The sequence below is a fragment of the Paramisgurnus dabryanus genome, chromosome 15 (genome assembly GCF_030506205.2).
Source record: "Paramisgurnus dabryanus chromosome 15, PD_genome_1.1, whole genome shotgun sequence".
Lineage (NCBI taxonomy): Eukaryota > Metazoa > Chordata > Actinopteri > Cypriniformes > Cobitidae > Paramisgurnus > Paramisgurnus dabryanus.
Window position 1 is genome coordinate 20,800,675 of NC_133351.1, and position 21,314 is coordinate 20,821,988.

Genomic DNA, 21,314 nt, shown 5'->3' on the forward strand with positions numbered 1-21,314 from the left:
TACAAATAGTATTAAGTCTCTGGCTTATGCAGCTACAGTTTTGTTGCAGGGCTAAAGCACCAATCCTAATTCAAGTGTGGTGAAAGTAACGATAGCCTTGGGTTAAACCACAATGCCGTTCAGACATGACCTGGATGATACTGCACAGAAAGTCCAGTTAATGCTGCTTAACTTTGAGCAATTGCTTCTAATTCCACCGTGACCCATTGAGAGGACGGCTTCATTATGAATCAGTGCTGGGGGAATTTTCTCTTGTGCAATATATATAGCCAACATTAACAAAACAAGAGATGCTCAGGTATTAATAGTCCACTGTTTTGACATCATTAAACATCAGTACATATGTCATGGGAGAATGGGGTCCTGGAGTTCCTAAAAACAAAAATGCAATAAAGCTGGATGAACAAATGAAGGAATCAGCAGGAAAAAGGTTTTCCAGGAATGAAAGATGAGAGGAGGAAGGCAAAATGAAAAACCTAATTTAAGTGACAAAGCAATGGCAAAAAGCATACACAACATACATTATCCGTGTGCATTTAATCACACAAATAAAAAACTGTTACTCCAAAAGTTCCAATTCCAAGGATTTTCTGCCAAATCCAGACTGTTTCATATATTCAGGGAAGCTGATACAAGTTACTCTAAGTTTGTTTTGTGTTATCCTATTTAACACATAATGTTTCTTTCGTGTTGATTTTGTGTTCAAATAAATAAAATGGACAACACAAGATGTGTTAAAACAACACAGAGTGTGTTGTTCCAAAAACATGTGTCTAGTTAAGAACAACACATTAAATGTGTTAACATGTGTTGTTTTAACACATTTGTTTTGAGAGTTTACTTTTGTCAGCTGATAACTTTGCTAAAGCGCCTTGAATAAATTTATTCCAGGAGAAATTGCCGTGGCCTGGAAAGGCAAAAATAAATTACAATGGTAAATTACTTATTTACAAGATTAAAAACAAATGTACAAGTTTTTTAACAGGTTTACAATGAGTGAACAAATTTACAATGAGTGAACAAATTTACAAGTTTTTTAACAAATTTACAATGAGTGAACAAATTTACAAGTTTTTTAACAAATTTACAATGAGCGAACAAAAGTACAAGTTTTTAACAAATTTACAATGAGCGAACAAAAGTACAAGTTTTTAAACAAATTTACAATGAGTGAACAAATTTACAAGTTTTTTAACAAATTTACAATGAGCGAACAAAAGTACAAGTTTTTAAACAAATTTACAATGAGTGAACAAATTTACAAGTGTTTAAACAAATTTACAATGAGCAAAGAAAATTACAAGTTTTAAAACAAATTTACGTTTTTACGGAAAGGGTAGGTACAATACGCTGAGCCTCCGGTGGGAAGAAACCCAGAAGTATCACCGTGAATCTCATGAGAGTTGCGAATGCGATGTTGTGTATTAGGCTGTACATTCTATTAACGGAAAGAGACTGATAATATATAACTCATCGATTCCCGAGTGACTCAAAGGGATATTGGACCTTATTTTCAGATAAGTAAAATAGTTTTAGTGAGCTAACACTAGCTTTCCAAGTTGCACAGGTTTTGGATGGCAGTTATCAAAATAATTCACTGGCTTTCTCATTATATTACAGACAACAGGAGAGGGGGCTCCAAACTTTTTAATCAGGACTGCATTGTTCGTTCGCTTCCGGGGTTACATAGACTGAAACGGGGCAGCGTGACGAGTTTGTTTACATGGTGCTGTGAGCTCCAACCCAGGAGGACACTTCAGAGGGTGCGTTAACTTGTTCGATGATATGGTCTGAAATTTTTTTTAAAGATTAGGATTTTATACTTCTGGGTTTCTTCCCACCGGAGGCTCGGATGCGTGACATTAACGTATTGTACCTATCCTTTCCGTAAAAAACGTAAATTTGTTTTAAAACTTGTAATTTTGTTCGCTCATTGTAAATTTGTTAAAAAAACTAGTAAATTTGTTCACTCATTGTAAATTTGTTAAAAAAACTTGTACATTTATTCACTCATTGTAAATTTGTTTAAAAACTTGTACATTTATTAGAAAACTTGTAAATTTGTTAAAAAACTTGTAAATTTGTTAAAAAAACCTTGTAAATAAGTAATTTACCATTGTAATTTATTTTTGCACCCCGAGACAATGCTTACTATCAGCACGAGTTGTTAGCACAACAGTAGTTTCTTTATAATGTAGTTTCTTAATTAACACATTTAAAAATTAGTTATGTAATGCATCAGCAATACATTTATTTATTATTTAGTACCTTATTAATGTTTTAAACATGAGGGTACATATTAACTGAATGAAACATGCCTTAAGTCGCATGGGTTACAAACCATATGCCAAGAAAAATCAATATTTCGACACATTTGAAAAGAGCAGAGGTAATGCATGATGCCATCCATAATTAATAGGATGGCACACAATGCTTATAACACCACTGGACTCCCAATGGAGGAGAGGTGTTATGCTAGAGCAAGGGGAATATTTAGGGGTAGGGTGGGAGAAAGAAGTGGGGCAGATGGCAAACCTGCTTGTACACACATCCAAATGTCTCTACTGTCCATAGTTATGATGAATAAAGTAAGCAAAATAAGGTTATGCTTATACTGTACTGATGTATTAAAAACGACAAAATTATTTTTAAAGAAGTTATTCCTGTGTGCTTTTCGCACAAACAACAACCTTAAAATGATCCCTGCTTACAGGAATCTGCAAAAATGATTAAAAAAGCTATATTATGCAAGCCAGGCCAGTAAATGGCGATGTCACACAATGTTTGAACATGAATACGCATGTGCATACAGTAACATCACATTTTTAACAAATTTCCATCTTTGGGTGTCTCAATAAGCTCCCGAGGTCGTGAATCAGTATATCATGTACAAGGATTCAAGCATTGGGAAGGACTGTAGCTCATTTTACATTGAGACACAAATAAGCTCACTTTTCCTGTGACATGACTGCTTAAAGAGCACCTATTGTCCGATTCACGATTTTACATTTCCTTTACTGTCTAAGTGTGTATTTGTACATGTTAACGATATGCAAAAGGTACAAACCCAAAGTTAACGATGGCACGAGTTATCGTCTCCAATGTAAATCTCTTTACTTGGACTAGAACAAACACACGGATTGTAGGCAACAGTTTACTTCCTGGGATTGGTGATGTAGTAAAGACCGACATTATCATAATTCCTCCCGCTTTGACTCACAGCCTGTAAGTTAACTCCTGTTAGCATTGAATCTTTCAAACATGGTAAGGAGAATCACATTTCCGGCTGACGTCAGAGGTATTCAAGCCAATCACAACGTACAGATTAGCTGGCCAATCAGGGACACAGTGCTTTTCAGATCGATGAGTTTTGTACAAAATCAGTGCGTTTGAGGAAGAGAGGGAAATCTAGAGCTACTAAAAAATTTACGATATGTAGAAAAAAATTAGTTTTTTAACCATAAACCACGGAAACACATTTTATTATACCAAATACACAAAAAAAACCCTAGTTGCTCTTTAAGCATGTTGTGATCATTCACAGCTATTATTCATCAACAACAACCTGCAAAACCAACATCTCTCTGATTTAATTTTTAAACATTTGTTAAAATATATTATGAAAAACACTTTCATTATTCTCTTACATATCAGTGTATAAATTTGGAGAAATATTACATTTAAATATTAACCGGATTGTGGTCGTTTCCTGAATAGCAATGCGTGTTTATATTTAAACTAAAGTTCTGTCATGTTAATTGAGTTGGCTCTTGTGATTTCTGGCAAGGGAACGTACGGACCATTAATGCTCACTAGTTTTTACGTTCCATTGTGGGAATTTTTAGGGAATTAGTGTCGTTTTTCAAATACACGTCTTTATCTGAAAAAGTTCTTTGGAGATCCAAAAATGGTTCTTCTATGGCATCACTGTGAAGAACCCTACATGTTCTTATTTGTAAGAGTGTGATACAAAAAGCTGTAAAAAGTAAACCATATTTACTTGATGTGTGAGCTTCATTTAAAAAATCAGTTTTTTTGCCTTTGCGCCGCCAGCCCATAGCAGATTGCACTGTCAGTAAAGCAGCCTTGATTAAAATCAAAGCAACAGTGTGACAACAGTAAAGCTAACTGATGAATCAGGTCTGCAGCCGCAACTGCTTATTTCTATATTTACGCACGCAAAAGACAGCAGAGCTCAAAGACACCACATCCTTCACCAGGACCAGACCCCAATACATGCACGTAACACCTGTCTCTAAGTTTCTCTGTGCTAATGCAGCGATGGGTGTCGGCATGCTGCAGTGCTCACCGTATCACGGGCTCAGACAGGGAGGAAGCGTGCGAGGGTGAGATTCTCAGGGTATGATAGCTGCTGGCACGTTGATGGAGCCGCGAGCGGACGATGCTCCGTTAGCACCTGTGTTGGCTTCCTGCCCGTGCTTGCAGGTGCCATAGCAGTCACATGGGAGGGGATATAGGAAGTGTATGTGTGTGTGTGTGTGTGTGTGTGTGGGGGGGGGGGGGGCATTTAGATTTAGGCTACTTTTATTTATTCTGAAGACACTTACACATCTAAGCGCAGAGTATATTCAGTTTTTTACGTGTATGCAAACATACGTGCACAGTCAAACGTACAGCCTTGCAAAGTATTGTTTATTTGATTCGTACGTGTACGCAGACGTTCGATGTAATTGCAATGCATCTTCTGTGCTACATACTACATTCTTCGGTAGGGCCTGTGCAACCTTCGAGTACAATGAACGTGGGTTAAAAAAATACATAGAGTACACGTTCACTCTTCTGATGATGCAAATTGGATCACGCACCTTGTAAGTGGACCCTCACAAACGTGTAAAAAATGAACGATACTTGGACTTAGGGGTTGTGTACACCAAAACTTTTACGCCCGCGGCCGGTGCATGTTTTCAATTGTTTCCAATGGAAGCTCTGCGTTTTCAAATAAGCCAGCAGCTAGCGGGTTTTTTCTGCGCTGAAAACCGGCGCTCGGCGGTTTTTCCGCGCTCGGCTCTGAGCGTCGAGAGTTGAAAGAGATTCAACTTTTGGAGAAAAGCTCCGCTCGTCAATGTCAGTTCTCACATGGCCGCCCAATTACAGTGGAGGAGGGGCGGGACATTACCACAGCAACCAACCGGGTCGCAGCTGAAGTATCACAGCCACCAAAGCGCTCAGCTGAAGAAAGCTGGCAATCAGCTGAAAAACAGCTGGCATTCGGCGTCCTCAAGGCGTTTTCAGCCGCGTTTAAAAGTTTTGGTCTGTCCAGCCCCTTAACAGTGCTTTTAAGGTAGGCCTAAGGTAGCAACAAAGTTTAATTTTAATCATTGAATTTAATCGCATGGCCTTACTCAGTCAATAATAAAGATATCAAGGTAACATTTCCACTTTTTTAGAAGAAAAGTAAATCACTAGACTACTTGTTTTTTTTTAGACTTACACATATTTTGTCATCTGTGTGATTGGGGAGACCAAACTGGCAAAGGGTAGATGGCAGATTGGGAGTTACTCACCTCAACCTTTTCTGAATAAGACAAGATCACACAAAGCACTAGTCTGTGACCACAAGTCTTTTAAATATCTGTATGGACAACATCCAGATACAAGCATTTTATCGCGAAGTATAAATACAGACAATGTGACATTTTTCTCTATTTTTAGATGATGAGAAGTTCTTTGCAGGTGGTTCACAAATTGCAATGTGTGAAATTTGTAAAGAACAGGACACGCTGTACATCAGGAAGACAACGTAAAGGATGAGCAATGACGGCGGTAAATACCATGAGACAAAACAAGCACCATACAGAGCTAAAAAAACACAGAACTATTCCAAGCCTCCTCAAAATACACTGCTTTTGTCCTTTTATGGTTGAGGCATTAAATCTGCTTTTTAAAATATAACAAATAACAAACAACCCTCAAAGAACAAACAAATTCAATATCTAACACTGAGATCTGCATCAGAACATCACCATAACCTTCTGTTTAGTTTCTTATTAAATTATCAAACAGTTTAGCTAAACAGATACAAAAAATCCTCTTGGTCATTATGTTATGATTAATCCCAAATCGTGCACTTTGGGAGAACAGGGGGAACGCCATGTCCTCCACTAAGACATATCCCCGTTTCTATGGCATGGCACTGTGGACTTAACTGTCCTTGGCATTATTTCTTCTTCGCTACCAGGCTAAAGGTTGTACATAATCTTAGGGGCCATTTACATGACACAGTTTAAGCTTCTTTTACCTTATATGTTTTAGCAACTAATTTACACCCCAACAGCAATTTGGGGGACTGAGAATGCAAACTTTTGAAAGTTGGTGAAAGTTTTTGAACTATCTGTGTAAACCACAAAAAACACAAATTTGTTGAATCTGAGAGACATCATGCTCATGCATATTATACAGTATGTTCAGACAATGTGTGACATCACCAACTACATCGCCAGCAAACATTTTTTTGTAGATTTGTCCGAACAGGTATTGTTATGACAACATTGTCATCATGTGAAAAATGCAAAGGAAAACTTTTAAGTACATTGTTTTGATATAAACGTACCCCACATACAGTATACATACATGCACTTTTATGGTGCTCTTCCATTGCATAGAACACCACGGGTTGGTTTGGTCAGGTCGGGTCAGCTTACATTTGGGGGCTTTTCCACTGGGTGCAGTACGTCGTACCCGATACTTTTTTTAGTACCACCTTGGTCCGAGCTATTACCAAAACGTGATGCGAAAACACTGTAGATCACTGATTGGTCTAAGAGAATCGTCACTACCAGCGTCACACCTACAATGTAAAAGATGAACTTTACCTTTATGCTAGCCTGCGCTGTCTCGAGTAAACCTGTTGTCTTCCGTGCTTTGCTCTAAGTTCCCAAACTCAGTTTTAGCAATTAAAAACATCCACAGGTTGAGAATCAGGAACACCTTAACAGTTTTTTTCCAGACTTGCAGTTTGTAGCGGCACAGTTGCGACGCGCATGTCCGCATATATGCTTAAATGCAACTTAAATGAAGCTCAGCGGAGCACGTCGACTGAGGCCACCAGTGTTTGTACAGAAACTGTCATGTAAGACAGAGGTAGTGATACACGTGATGTGCAAAAATCTCTTTGTGGTGGTCAATTTTAATTTTGGGGCGGACTGAGAAATAAATGAATGTATGGGAATGTACAACGACGCTCTCACTTGATGTCACAACAGTAGACAGCGCTAATATAACGACACGCCTATAATCCCTCCCACTCTGAAGTGTTAGTAAACTCGATGGAAAAGCTAACCAAGCCAAAGTGAGGCTGACCCGACCCGACCTGACCCAAACCAAACCGTGAGGTACTATGCAATGGAAAAACGCCATTAGATAAAAAGGTACAAAAGTTGTCACTGGGATGGTACCTTTTAAGAAGGTCTTAATATGTACCATTTAGGTACAGACATAGAGACATGAAGTACCAAACAAAAGTGTCAAAGCCCCAGTGACAACTTTTTGTACCTTTTGTAGCTCAACTGGTAACGCAAGGCTTTAAAGACACCAAGGTCACAGTTTTGATTTTCAGGAAATGCATGTATTAATAAAATATGTATAGTTAAATGCCCTGCTTTGATTAAATCCATAAATCAAAATCTGTGGAGTAGGAATTCATTTGGTTCTCACAATTACCACAACACAGTCCTCCTGAGAAACTGTCTATCAATGGGGTAAATAGGTGAGGAATATTAAGTGAGGTGATATTCAGGCCTCTGTTACTGTGTGCATCCACACAGGGTTAGCGTAGCGTGCGACTAAGTCAGCGCCCATCTGTGCTCCTGTCAGCTCTGCTATGAGCAGGTGCACACAGGACTCAACATGAGGCTCATTGTGCATTTGTGCGAAAGTCCACGCAAGTGCACGAGTGAACCATGCGAATGCTGTATGTGTGTATCTATAAATGTGAATGAAGAGGTGTGTGCTGCTTTCCTTCTATGTTTAAGACCGGCCAGGTGTCACTCAGCACGGTCATTCATTATGGTGGTAACCTGGTCTGATTCTGGCAGCAAAACACTTCCTGTCACTGATACTTCCCCTGACCTTCAGTCTGTGCCAGGACTATAGCCCTCCAAACACACAAATACACACATGCATATGCACACACGCAGGCAAAAATAAACACTGTTATCACATAGATATGGTTTAAAGATCGAATAAATCTCTTAAATGGATGTTAGTTCCATAACCCCTCCAAAAACTCAGACCGTTGCACCCTTTTTTTTTGGCTAATATGAAAGTAGGTCAAGTGATCTTAAAATATCGCCCCCCAGTTGACCTGCAGCCAGTGCCGCTGCTAGCCATTTTGGTGCCCTAAGCATAATTCCTTTAAAATGCCCCCCGACCATGAGAATTTTTTTTTTTTTTTTGGAAGTTTAACTTTTTATTACCAAAATTAATAGCAGAAAGTAAAATCTTCACAGCTTTAGTCAACAAACACTACACATTTGAAAGTGCAAACTTTTATAGAATAGCAAAATAGAAAAAAAAATACCAAACTTAAATAGAATAGCAAAATAAAATAAAAAAATTATCCAGACATGTTTTTCCCAAGTACAATGTCACTTTAAATAAATTACATTAAATAAACACCAATAAGTAAACAAGAATGCTCAATATTCTTAAATAAAACAAAGATTTAGAGACCTAAGTGTCACAGTAATGTTTGCTTCATATCATACATGGTGACATTTTATATTTTTATATATTTAACAGTCAGGAATTGTTAGCCTACCATGTGCACTGACTGCTAACATTAACTTATACTGAGAAAGTATTAACCAGCATCACGTCAAAATAAACCACAAAATTAACTACTGCTCAATATCTAAAGAAACGTAGTAAAGAAAGTAACAGCTGCCGTCAGTTATTTGTAAAATGCATATGCATAGGTAATGTTTTACAGTAAAATCTCAATTTAGCTTGCACTGAAGTTTTAAATTATAACAACATAGTTTGCTAACATTAATCCCAGCACAGCAAGTTCGAGGCGCATTACGATTAGCAGCAGCTGCAGCCCATGCGCATTTCCCTTATTTAGGAGTGAATGATAAAACATGATGGATTTACCTGCAAGTGATGCACGGGCATCATCCCGCAGTTTCCTCTTTTTTCCGATCATGACTCCTGCTGTCTTTTCGGGGCCATTTCCAATAGTTTACTGTCTGGCCGTTTCTCAATCCGAAGGCTGCAGCCTACGCGATGTCGCATATGCAGGCTGCATACGTCATCAAGCCTGATTTATTTCAGTTAACTGAACATTACATTAGCAAGTCATATTACAACAATTTACGATGAACTAAGAATAATAGTCAATTTTATAATTGTTAATATTACGAAATAAAAACGTTTTGATGACGTATGCAGCCTGGTAATGCGACCTCTGGAGGCTGCAGCCTTCAGATTGAGAAACGGTCTCTGTCAAACTTCGTCAGGCGCCCGCGCGATCAACCGGCACGGACCATCAAAGGCTGGGGGGCATACTTTCTATAATAGAGCAATTAAATTATCTCGTTCCCCCTTTTTTGTAACATATACATGGATAAAAAGTGCCAAATAATATTTCTACAGGCTAATGAAATTCTATCAGCATTATAATTTTTTTTCATTAGGCTATTATTTGGTGCCCTCTCAGGACCTGGTGCCCTACGCACAGCGCGTGATGCGCGTTATGGGAGCGGCGGTGCTGCCTGCAGCAACATGGAATGTAACCTCTTATTCTTCATCCCATGTCTGTGTGCATCATTTTCAACGTTTTATATTATTTCTTTCTTTAATGTAAAATTTTCAAGTGGAAAAGAAATTACAGAGTGCACCTTTAATTATTATTGCAACTATTTAGACATGAGAGAGACTGCATGACTTTAGATTAAGCCAAAAACCAGCACTGATCTGAAATCAGTCTGAGGGCAGGACTGACTGTGTCATTGGAGATGAAGGTGTGGCATGACACCACACCAATGAGAACATGATGGAAGCGGGGCAGTTCTCCAAGCATGTCTCTAGGGAGGGTGAGAGGCTAAAGCAGATAGGTTGTTGATGTCCAGGGAGGTGGTAAGGTTTCAACTGCCATGCCTTGGGGATATGGTAGTGCTGGAGATAAACATGACGAGGTGTCTTTAATGACTGCTGACGAGGTGTACTTGCTGTCTTCAATTCCCACTGAGAGATTCTTTCCAGGGCGAACACACGATCGCAATGTTAAGTCAGCACAATGTTTTAGAAATCAGATTCTTATCGGTGCCAAGCAAAGCAACACATCAGTTGGTCTGGTTTGGTGTGAAGAATGCAAGGATTCCTATCCTACTTGAAGAAATAGTAGAAATGCCATTTGGCAGTGGCTTGGTCAGGGCATGCAGCTCCGGAAGTGCATGAAGTAACTTATTTACAATTAACGAAATATTGTTGGAAAAAATATATTTGGTCAAAAAACATGGCTTATTTAAAATGCTTTTTAGAATCTAGATGCATGGTGCAGTTGTGGCATCTAATGGCCCATGTAACTAGACAAACTTTGGCATTGGTTGACTTGGGAGATACTGAACCAGTTTATAGTTAACTTTTTCCCCGCCATTGACGAGATATCTCGTCAATTAAGAGAAAACGCTTCCCCGCCAATGACGAGATTTTCCGTCTTTCCGCAATACCGCTATTATCCACCAGGTGGCGCCCTTCCGCAACTTTTTAAAACCGGAAGTATTGCCCTATGGCAAGCTGCTGCATGTCCGTGTCTGTTTTAAAGATCACTCTGAATGGGATCTCTATGAAAAGTCCGTCACAAAAATGGAATTATCTCTGCTTTATGCTCAAAATGTGGTGTTTTTGCAGAAACCTACCCATATTCAAAAGCTGATTACAAAAGAACCACTGAAGGTAGGATGAAACGTTTTTTTTTTTTGGAAACCAGAGGGTCTGTTCTTTCATTTGGTATATTGTATGTTTATATATTTAAAGAAGAACATTTTCTGGAAGGCATTAAACTTTGGTGAAAATCATGAAAAACGCTGGCGCTGGCTGGCAACTTTTTTTTAAAACGCTGGCGGTGAAAGAGTTAAATTGACACTCTACTTTTTTTTTGAAAATATGCTCATTTTCCTACGGACCCCTTAAGGGGACATGGAGAAAAAATTAAATGAAGTTTAGTTTTGTGTGCGCATGTGAAACTATCTCGTTTAGTTTCGTGTGCGAACGTGAAACTATCGCGCACACATTTGAAACTTTTGCATGCACATGTTAAACTATCGCGCGTGCACGTGAAACTATCGTGTGCGCACATGAAAGCAAAAGTTTCATGTGCGCACGCAAAAGTTTCACGTGGACACGCAATAGTTTCACGTGAGCACATGAAACTAACTTTAGATTCCCTTTCAGTCGGTCACTACGACGTCACGTCGTGACCGACGAATTGGGAACCGCTCCGCGGGTGACCTATCTACTTCGAGAACTATAAGAAACGCCAATGAACTTGGCATGCAGGTATTTGCATAATGCCGGCGCCGCCCCGCCAGGTGCGTATATAAGCCGCAGGTGCACAATACCAAATTAGCTTTTTGCTTCGAAGCCGGCAGACATCTGCTCTCGAGAAGCGTATACTGATCTTCGTAGATCCCTGTTCTTGGAGGAAAAAGATCTCAGCTTGCTGAAGTTGGTTGGGCAAAGACACCTCAGCGGAGGCTCGCAGTGTTTTCTCCACCCTTTCTCTCTCTCTCTCTCTCTGTCTCTTTTAGGACTTGAGTTGAGTGAGTGCGTTTGCCTCTCCCTATGTGTTTCACCAGCTCGCACAAAAAGAGTGATTTCCCTAAAAGAGCAGCACGTTTGAGCTTTGTGTCTTTTTAAAGACAGTCACTCATTCGTGTCACGGTCGGGTGCGTCTTTTTAAAGATGGCATTCCGCCCGTGTTCCGTTTCTGGATGCGGTGTGTTCATCGCTCCCCGGGATGGCCACGAGCGCTGTGTTTCGTGTCTGGGGCTCCAGCACGCAGAGGCAGCGTTGCGTGATAGTTCATGCTCCACTTGTGAGGGCATGACTATGGCGGATTTGCGGAGACGGGTGTCGTTTCTCCGGGAACGGCACCCGCCTTCCAAGTCTGGTGCTGCTAAGGGCGCAGCTACCAAACTTGCGAAGGATGACCTCCGTATAACGGTGCTGGGTCGGTCTGCTGGTTCGTCCAGCAGCTCCCAGCGCCCTGATCCGTTGCCAGCGGAGGTCCCGATGGAGACGAGCGGCCCGTGTTCTACGGTGTCCTCGCGCTCTGTCGAGCCTCCACCGGACGCGATGTCCACCGTAACGTCGGAGGGGGGGTTGTCAGCCTCGGACGTCGATCCAGATCCGCTCCCGCCTTCGGGTCGGGTTGCGGGTCCTGCGTTCGACCCCGAGATGGCAGCCATGCTCGCTTGGGCGGCGGTCGGCTTGGAGTGGACTGAACCTCCCCCACCTGAACCGTCCCGCCTCGATGATTGGTACTTCGGGGGTGCCAGGGCTTCTCAGTCCTCGCCCCCGGTGCCCTTCTTCCCCGAGGTGCATGAAGAGCTGACGCGGTCGTGGAAAACCCCGTTTTCCGCCCGGAACCGGCCGTTTCAGCCTTCACCCCTCACCTCTCTCGAGGGTGGAGATGCCAGGGGGTATACTGGTATCCCGTCAGTGGAGCGGCCGGTCGCGATGCAGTTGTGTCCGGCCGGTGTCGCTTCCTCCTGGCGGGACCAGCCTACTCTCCCCTCACGGGCTTGTAAGCAGTCTTCGGCGCTGACCGGTGCTGCTTACAAAGCTTGTGGGGAGGCAGCTTCAGCCCTGCATGCCATGGCATTGCTGCAGGTTCATCAGGCTAAGGCTCTGAGGGACCTGCACGCGGGAGGTCACGACTCGGCGGAGTTCTCTGAACTGCGTGCGGCCACTGATCTGGCGCTTCGTGCGACCAAGGTCACCGCACGCGCCGTCGGGCGTGCGATGTCTACCCTGGTAGTCCAGGAACGCCATCTCTGGCTGTGTCTGGCGGACATGAAGGATGCTGATAAAACCCGGCTCCTGAATGCTCCGGTTTCCCAGACCGGCCTGTTCGGCGAGACGGTCGAGGAGTTTGCCCAGCAATTCTCCGCGGCCAAGAAGCAGACTGAGGCCATAGCTCAAATCATGCCGCGTCGGAAGCGTCCTGCGCCTGCCCCGTCCACGTCGGCGCCTCAGCCTGCTCCTCGCCGAGGGCGTCCTGCGGCGGCCGCCTCCGTTCCTCCCCGGGGCTCTTCTAAGAAGCGAGGAACCGGTCGCCAGCAGCCCGCCCCGCCCGCTCCGAAGGGTGGAAAGAGGAGATCGAAGCGGCCCTGAGACGGGCGACCTAGAGATGGAGGGGATCGCTCTTCGGGAAATGGTGAAGGCACCACTCCCCCCACCGGAGGAGGGCCGGTTGGGGAATCTTTTGTTTCATTTTTCTGTTCCGCCGACTTTTCAGTCGGCACCCACAATTCCACAAAAAGAGCGAATTCCACTTCCATCTCTAGGTCTTCAGATGAGCGCCGGAGACACGAGCGGGCTCATAACCCCCCCTCGTTCTCCGACTCATCAGAGGAGTTCGAGAGCAACGCACGGGCTCATAACCCCATCGCGCTCTCTGACTTCTCAGGGGAGAGAAGACCATCACGGGCTCATAACCCATCGTCTTCCTCCCCCTTCGCCAGAGGGTGCATCGAGTGGCGTGAGGTGTCTTCAGCAGAGCCTCCCTTTCTCACCCACCCAGCAGCGGACTCAGGTGAGTGTTATCATGCACAACACTACTGTCGGTGCGGCCAATACGCACACACCGGCGATCACCTCCGTTGCGCCCGCCGCGGGTACACCGATCGTGCCTTTAGTTCCTCTCGCACGGTGTCTGGGGCCGTGGGAACAGCTTCCCAGCCCGTCGCGTTGGCTTTTACGCACGATTCGTCTCGGCTACGCGATCCAATTTGCCCGGCGTCCCCCCAAATTCTCCGGCGTTCGTTTCACTACGGTGAGAGCTGCCGATGCGCACGTCCTCCGTGCGGAGATCGCTGTCTTATTGGCGAAAGACGCGATCCAGCCGGTCCCTCCAGCCGAGATGAGGTCGGGGTTTTACAGCCCTTACTTTATTGTACCCAAGAAAAGCAGCGGCTTGCGACCGATCCTGGACCTGCGTTCGCTGAACCGTGCACTTCACAGAATGCCGTTCAAGATGCTGACGCCCAAACGCATATTTCCATGCATTCGTCCAAACGATTGGTTCGCATCTATCGACCTGAAGGACGCGTACTTTCATGTATCGATTCTCCCCCGGCACAGGCCGTTTCTCCGCTTTGCGTTCGAGGGGCGAGCATACCAGTACAAAGTCCTCCCATTCGGGCTCTCTCTGTCGCCCCGTGTATTCACCAAAGTAGTGGAGGGGGCTTTAAAACCCCTGAGAGAGAGAGAGGTGTGCGCATTCTCGCGTATCTGGACGATTGGCTAATAATAGCTCAAACACGTCAGACGCTGTGCGATCACAGAGATTTAACTTTAAAACACCTCGCTCGTTTGGGTCTTCGGGTCAACTGGGAAAAGAGCAAGCTTTGCCCCGTGCAGAGAATCTCTTTTCTCGGTATGGAACTGGACTCGATCGATTTGACAGCTCGTCTAACAGAAGCGCGTGTACAGTCGATTCTGACTTGCCTGAATACATTCAAGAGCAAGAGCGCGGTCCCGCTGAGACAATTTCAGAAGCTTTTGGGGCATATGGCAGCAGCCGCAGCTGTAACTCCGCTCGGACTGCTCCATATGCGACCGCTTCAGCATTGGCTTCACGATCGAGTCCCGAGGAGAGCGTGGCTGCGCGGCATTCACCGTGTTATCATTACACCTGCGTGTCGTCGCACTTTCACTCCGTGGTCAGACCGTGCGTTTCTCCGAGCCGGTGTGCCTCTGAGACAGGTCTCCAGGCATGCAATAGTATGCACAGATGCTTCGGACACGGGGTGGGGGGCCACGTACGATGGGCTTGCGGCTTCGGGGGTCTGGACGGCACCCCAGCTGCATTGGCACATAAATTGCCGAGAAATGTGGGCTGTATATCTTGCGCTCGTCCGTTTCAGCAACGAGTTACAGGGCAAAGATGTATTAGTTCGCACAGACAACACTGCGACCGTGGCGTACATCAATCATCAAGGCGGTTTACGCTCACGTCACCTGTCGCATCTCGCCCGTCATCTCCTCACTTGGAGTCAGAAGAATTTGAGGTCTCTTCGTGCCATTTACATCCCGGGCACGCTCAATGTAGAGGCGGATGCGCTCTCTCGGGCTGCGCATCCCGGCGAATGGCGACTCCACCCCATTGCGGTTCAGCAGATTTGGAGACGTTTCGGCAAAGCGCAGATAGATCTGTTTGCTTCCCCAGAGACGACCCATTGTCGCCTGTTCTATTCACTAGCCGACGACTCGCTCGGCGTGGATGCATTGGCACACAGCTGGCCGCGAAACATGCGCAAATACGCGTTCCCTCCGGTGAGCCTCATTGCGCAAACCCTATGCAAAATCCGGGAGGACGAGGAGAGCGTGCTGTTGGTGGCACCGTATTGGACAACCAGGAGTTGGTTTCCAGAACTCTCTCTCCTCGCGACAGCCCCTCCTTGGAAGATTCCCCTGAGGAAGGACCTTCTTTCTCAACAAGAGGGCACATTATGGCACCCGCGCCCCGACCTGTGGAACCTCCATGTGTGGTCTCTGGACGGGGCACGGAGGATTTGAGTGATTTACCGCAAGAGGTATCTAACACTATTGCTGCAGCGCGAGCGCCGTCTACGAGACAGGCTTACGCGCTTAAATGGAACCTGTTTGTCGACTGGTGTTCTTCCCAAAGTGAAAACCCCCGAGAATGCCCGATTGGTGTTGTGCTTTTATATCTCCAGCGCCGTTTGGAGAATAGGCTGTCACCATCCACTATTAAAGTCGATATCGCTGCGATATCAGCTCACCATTCACCCGTAAACGGTAGAACAGTGGGTCAGCACGACCTGGTCATTAGATTTCTCAGAGGCGCTCGAAGACTGAATCCTTCGCGTCCTCCCTCTATTCCTCCTTGGGACCTGTCCTTGGTGCTGAAATCACTCCAGGAAGCCCCATTTGAGCCTCTGCATAGTGTGAGTGTTAAATTTCTTACTATGAAAACATTAACTCTCCTTGCTTTGGCTTCTGTTAAGAGGATAGGGGATATTCATGCATTTTCGGTCGACGAATCGTGCCTTCAGTTCGGGCCGGCTGCATCCAGCGTAACACTGAGACCCCGGCCCGGCTTTGTGCCCAAAGTTCCCACCACTCCTTTCAGAGATCAAGTGGTGAACCTCCAAGCGCTGCCTTTGGAGGAGGCAGACCCAGCCACGGCTTTGTTATGCCCTGTTCGTGCACTACGTGTGTATATAGACAGGACGCAAAGCTTTAGGACCTCAGATCAGCTCTTTGTTTGTTACGGTGGTCAGCAGAAAGGAAAAGCTGTCACCAAGCAGAGGATGTCCCATTGGATTGTGGATACTATAGCCCTTGCATATCAAAAGCAGAATGTGCCTTGTCCGTTTAATTTACGTGCCCACTCTACACGCAGTGTGGCATCATCTTGGGCACTGGCTCGCGGTTCCTCGCTAACAGATATTTGTAGAGCTGCAGGCTGGGCGACACCTAATACGTTCACAAGATTCTATAGTGTTCGTGTCGAACCGGTTTCCACTCGGGTTCTTTCTACTAACTAGTTAAGAATGCCGAGGGTCGGCTCGTGTGTCGGCTTGGAGCCTCTATTTTGGTGCTGCACATCTGCACCAATATGGAAGGCCATCGGGGCAAAAACGTCTAAAAAACTGTTTTTGGCTCTCCTCCACCGCCCTGATAGCTGGTGTTGCGGAGCATCCGCTGTCAACCTATCACTGATGTATTCTCTGTAAACCTGTGTAGGCTAGGCGTCCACATTTGTCCCCTACGTGGGGTTCATTTGTGTGTATACTCCGTGGGGTACTAATCCTCCACGTTTTCCTTAGCAGAGCCTGCTCTGCATCTCTCTGCATACTATGTTTTGTTCAGAGACTTTTTATGAGCAACCTATCGGTTGTTTCATATTTTTATGTCATCCATTCAACCTTCTTAGGGGATGGCTTCCGCAGTGTTCTAGCTCCGCTCAGTTTAGACGCTTCCCCAGTTCGCTGCTTCACTATCGTGGGTTGAGGAACAGGTAGTGACCGGCCTTCTGCATTTCGCCTTAGGTTCCGCCCCTTACGTGGAGGGCGGAGGGCTTTTACAGACACTGGAAGGGTTCAGCTGCAGTGGCGTTTTGGTAGGGATTCCCAATTCGTCGGTCACGACGTGACGTCGTAGTGACCGACTGAAAGGGAACGTCTCGGTTACGTATGTAACCCTCGTTCCCTGAAGGAAGGGAACGGAGACGTCACGTCCCGTCGCCACAGTTTGCTGTTCCATTGCTGTTTTCAGGCCGGGCACTGCTGCTCGGCTTCTCAGCAATAATATAGCTAATTTGGTATTGTGCACCTGCGGCTTATATACGCACCTGGCGGGGCGGCGCCGGCATTATGCAAATACCTGCATGCCAAGTTCATTGGCGTTTCTTATAGTTCTCGAAGTAGATAGGTCACCCGCGGAGCGGTTCCCAATTCGTCGGTCACGACGTGACGTCTCCGTTCCCTTCCTTCAGGGAACGAGGGTTACATACGTGACCGAGACGTTTTTTTTACTCCAATGTCACCTTAGGGGCTCGGTATTTTCCAGCTACGCTAGAGTTAAACATTAGATTTGTACAGTTTTGAAATCCATTCAGCTGATCTCCGGGTCTGGCGACCACTTTTAGCATGACTTAGCACAATCCATTGAATCTGATTAGACCATTAGCATCGCGCTCAAAAATAACCAAAGAGTTTCGATATTTTTTTTTTTTTTAACTTAAAAGTTGCGATTTTCTAGGCAGATATGGCTTGGAACTATACTCTCATTCTGGCATAATAATCAAGGCGCAATGATATTACGCAGCGCCTGAAAATAGTCCCCTACATTTGAAAGTAACCAAGGGGACTATTTTCGGCAGCATAATATCATTGCGCCTGCAGCAGCCATGTTACAGCAGCAAAGTCCTTGATTATTACGCCAGAATGAGAGTATAGTTCCTAGTCATATCTGCTTAGAAAATCAGAACTTTTAAATTTTCCGTCGGGAACTAAACTACGCTAAAAGTGGTAACGCCAGACCCAGAGATCAGCTGAATGGTTTCCAAAACGGTAAAAATCAAATGTCTTACTCTACTGAAGCTGGAAAATCAGCATATTTTCAAAAAAAGTGGAGTGTCCCTTTAACATTTAGGCCATGTTCGATGTCAGTACTTGATTGATCAACAAACGGCACCATTGCATCCATCAACTGCTAAATAACTGGTGCTCATGCAGGCTACACAGGTCATGCCCTCTGTGTTGTCGCACCATCTAATAAATGGGAAAACAGAAACAAAATGGATGGATATGCTTGAACTGACAGTTTGAATGTATTTATTCAGCATTTACTATGATCAAATCTCACCAAATGCACTAGGGAATTTTTCTCTGTCCACAAATTTGTAATAAGCTTACCTAAACAAAAAATGAGCTCTGCTACTGTCACAAATGATGAATAAATAACCCTGGTGCTGATGATAATACTGTCCTGGAAAGCACAAACACCATGGCAACCTTAATGGATAGTGGCTGGAAAATGTTAAAGGCTGAAACAGCATTACTAATGATTACATCAGCGCATGAGTCACTAGCACTGCTTTACTCAGGTGTTACTGGCTCCCAATGCAGAGCCATCTGTCCTGTCCTCCTGGACTCCCAGCACCCCGTTCCTCCGCTCCAGCATCGCGCCACGCCATCGTGGTTTTAGCCACTAAGCAAGGACACTGATAGCCTCCTACAAAACTTACTGTATATCCACCAAACTGAAATCTAATGCAACTATCCAAATTGAAATGAATTAGCATGGCACTGTCATGCTGCATCTACACTTACTTTACTAATGCATTTGGCAGATGCTTTTATCCAAAGCAGCTTACAGTGCAATCAATGTAAGCATTAAATCAATGTGTTTCTTGGGAATCAAACCCAAAACCTTGACATTGCAAGTGTCATGCTTTACTAGCTACAGACACACATTAGATCCAGCTAAGCAACAGAAGCACTAATAATCCTGTAATTAGGTTTTGCATGCTGATTAGATCATTATTAGATTTATTTAATAACAGACGCGCATACAGGCTCTTCATAATGGAGAAAATACATGGTGATGAGTGATGAATTTAAAAACACCACATAGACATCAACAATAAACGATAATAAAAACTTAATTTTCACCACAGGGGACTGATTTTTAAATTCGAAATTAAATTAGAATGAAAAACTGTATTTTGGGGGGAATATTGTGGTATATATATATATATATATATATATATATATATATATATATATTTGTGAGCTTTATTATTTTTTTTAAATTCATGTGCCCTCATAATCTTTAATCAAAAACGCAAATCTCCTCCCCTCCTCAAAATGTTCTCTCCGTACATTCGGTCATATGGTATGGCAGGTGGGCAGGTCCAGGAAATGATCGCAGGGATTAGCAATTAGCAACATGACCCAACTTCCAAACGATCCAATCAATTCTCAATGGGAAAAATTTTAAGTCCCGCCCTACCTTTTTAATTTCAGAAGCCGTTTCACTCGGATATATGTCACCACAGGGAAAATAAGAACATTTCTGCACAAAAAAAATTCTCATGGCCAATCATTGTTCAATTACACTATTTTTTTTGTTGCTTTTTTGGATAAATGTAAAATCTCCAGGTTGTAAAATTTAATGATAATGAAAAAACTTGGATAAATAAGTGAAATTGGTGCCTTAACCCCATTGGAATTCATTTAATGACTATAAATTGTCCATTTCACGTCAATTAAAATATGATAAATTCAACAATAGATGTGTTTTTGTTTTTTTGGAGAAATGTAAATTTTTCATGTTGTACATATAATAAAAATAAAGTTACTTGGATGAACAATTGATATTTAAGTTCCTGAACTATCAATTAAACTATTACACATTCAGAAACAAATGTTTTTTGTTTTTTTGGATAAATGTAAAGTTTACATGTTATACAATGTAATGACAGTGAAGGAACTTGGATAAATAGCTAAAAGTTTGAGTTTGTGGATTAAATGCTGTTTTATTAATTATATATTTGTAAAGAAATGCATTTTTTTAATGTCTTGGTTAAAACCTTTTTATTGTACTTATTCTCAAATAAACAATCTGGTTTCAAAAAAATATTTTTTAAAGTGTTAAACCCCCAAACTCCATGCCATTGGGTGAGTCAAAGCTGATACTTTGGTCTGGTTGGCAGATTTTGAAATGAGGGTATAAATGGTTGATTTTGCATATTAATCTTAAATATTTACAAATATATTTTTCTTTACACAATTCTACCTATAAATAAAAAGTCTAAGGAGTCTTTTGTTGTAAAAAATGTTGATGTCTTGTGAGAAGAAACACCAGTGCCAAGCTATGCAATGACCCACATGGCTCAGTCAATCCACATCACAAGACACATTCACAGTATTGGCCATTGTCCATTCACAGTCAGCACTCAGACTCTTTAAACCACCAACAGTGTCATCTTCAGACAGGCCAACATAATGCTTTTTGTAATTTTGTTTACTTTAAAACAAAACTTTACATCACACTGTTTTTATTTAGAAGATACTATTTAATTTTAATGTTACAAAGAAAAGATTTGACACTTTAGGTCATATAACTTTAAGTAAAATGTTTCCATATAATGCTAAAGATCACTGTACAAAATAGTCAGAAATGTTTTAATCTTTAACTTAAATTTTACCTTTTTTTTAAATTCTAACTTAAGTTTTAATCTTTAACTTAAATATTTATAGATATGTGACCCTGGACTAGCAGAATAAAAGTTTTTGTTTACATCACATATGTTTGTGAACTGTGTATAATAACTTTGTATAAATAAATGTACACACATGCATGTATATGTTTTAGAAATGTTTACATGTGTATATACATTTGTATATTTATGTATAATTTATATTATATATAAAAATAAATACTTAATATATACATTTTTTTTCTTAAAATTATACATTAATGTGTTCATATTTATATATATACATATTTATTATACACAGTTTACACACATATGTGATAAAAACTTTTATTCTGCTAACGATTAATCACGATTAATTGTTTAGCATCCCTAC

General features: G+C 42.9%; 1 protein-coding gene across 3 annotated transcripts in view; it reads right to left on the bottom strand.

Annotated features, from left to right (window-relative positions):
* dgkg (diacylglycerol kinase, gamma) overlaps positions 1–21,314 on the bottom strand; it is a 145,144-nt gene that overhangs the window by 40,499 nt on the left and 83,331 nt on the right. The window lies entirely within an intron of this gene.